Source organism: Austrofundulus limnaeus, unplaced genomic scaffold (assembly GCF_001266775.1).
Source record: "Austrofundulus limnaeus strain Quisiro unplaced genomic scaffold, Austrofundulus_limnaeus-1.0 Scaffold12, whole genome shotgun sequence".
NCBI lineage: Eukaryota > Metazoa > Chordata > Actinopteri > Cyprinodontiformes > Rivulidae > Austrofundulus > Austrofundulus limnaeus.
In genome coordinates, this window is record NW_013952414.1 from 1,735,234 (window position 1) to 1,737,410 (window position 2,177).

The window sequence follows — 2,177 nt, forward strand, 5'->3', positions numbered from 1 at the left end:
CATTAGCACCTCTAGTAATATATTTACTGAGAAAAATGGTGACGTGTTCAATACTTATTTTACCCGCTGTATGTGATAAAATTTTTAAAGCAAATGCAAAGAAAATCTATTCAACTGAACCTAAAGTCTGATAGATTGTTATTTTTTTTACACCCTGACCTAGAATGTATCATTTAATATTTTAAATTAGTCAACTGTGGCTGTAATATTTCAAATTCTTCCACAAAATCAGGATTCTGTCCATYATGTTTTATTAAAGGAGACGTATCGTGCTTTTAAATCCCTTTTCACATAATGGATGTTTTGTATGAGGATAAAACTTTGAACATCAAACTTTCAGAATGATTTTGATAGAATAATATCTGGCTCAACAGCTTCATTTTGCAGCCGCGTGGACATTTCACAGTAACAACCTCCACTTTTCTCCTCCTTCAGCACCAATCCCATCCACCTTCCGTCTCCTATCTTATCAGAGTGGTCTTCTCTCCTGATGCAGGTGGGATTACATCAAAAAGACTCTTGGAGKGGTGTGATCAACTTTGGACTTAAATTTCTCACGAGTGGCACAAAATACCAGAAGAGAATTGTGTTTGGTTCTTATAGAAGCAAAATGACAACRATTACCTTTTGAAATCAGGTTTGTTACCTCAGTTCAGTACTGCTGTTTGAGAAAAATAAATCAATGCAATGAACAACRGTCTCTTCATCTTGATAAAAGAGGGTTTCAGGCTGAAATCATTTATCAGAGATGAGTCAAGAAACCACTCTCGATGGGTCGTTCACTGCTTTCTAACCTTGAAGGCAAYCTGCTCCCATTGAGCACTTTTAAAAGTGCAAATGGGTGACGACAGCACCAGTCAGTGWGGGCAGCGAGGGCTCAGATATAAGGTTGGAAAGAGGCACTTCTTAGAAATGGATCAAATCATTTTGTCGGTAAACGAATACAACAAACAAAGATGCACGTTACTGATACACCGTTAAAGACGAAAATAATAATAATAAAGATAAAAAAGGAGTAAGAACTGAAAACAAAGCAAATCTGCAGGAAAGTTGTCTTTAATAAAATAGTTCACGTGTGTGGTGCCAAGTAGAAAATAAAATGGTTTTAAAAATCTATTAACGTCATATTGCTATTTAGCAATAAAACAGGGATGGTACCTGTGGTTTGGCAGTTTGAAGAGCAACTCAGAAACCAGCTGCAGCTTCAGCAGCRTTAGCAGTGTTAGCAATACTGCCAGTTGCTATTGTCCCAGGATGATGACGTCCTATCATAAGTCACGCAAATGAAAACTTCAACATTTAAGATTTATCTTTACATTCAGATTTACACAGATATAGGATTTAATATTTACATTTAGTGATAGATGGATAGATAATTGATCCCCCTTGGGGAAATTTAAGAATTATTATTTAACATTTCAATTTYAACATTCAGTAAAAATTAGTCAAATGTCGGAACAGTGAGATAAACATTTTATTTGACCCCATACATTTGCAAYTCATGCATATGAGTGAATCTGATTGAAATGTCTAAAATAATAAAATCAAACTTGATCAAAAATGACCCAAAGAATAAAAGGTCACCYGTTGATCTGAATATGTTTAGATTAAACCCGTTCAGAACATGACGGGTCTTGTGAGAGCTGACAGAAAGGTYCTGGATAATGAACGGGGCCACGACCTGCAGCAGCTACCTGTGTGGTAGATTACTCATCATCCTCTTTAATTCTTTCACCTAATGCCATTCCAAATTAAATGTCTCACTGAATAAATCAATTCCTAGAAATATCACGTGGTCATGAAAGCTGTTCTTCCTCTGTGATTAATTTAAGACGTGACACAGGCTTGAACTTTTCCCGTGCTGTCTCATTAAATTAAATTAAYCTGTTTCCATCAGCGATAGCAGGAGTTTATATTTTCTGTCTCCTGCTGACTTAAACCCAGAGACGAGTTGTTTCCAAAAGATTATTGATGTTTTTCAATTCTCTTACTTCTCTTTAGCAGAGTAAATTCAGCCAACAGAAACACCTTAAAGGCACAGTGTGGAGGATTTGTTGTTTTCAGGGACATCTAGTGGTTGAGTGGTTGAATCATCCTCCCTGGTCCTCCCCCCACCCCCACCCCCTGCTTCCAAACACAAAAGGAGTTGCTACGGTGTCTCACAGGTGTCAAAAACC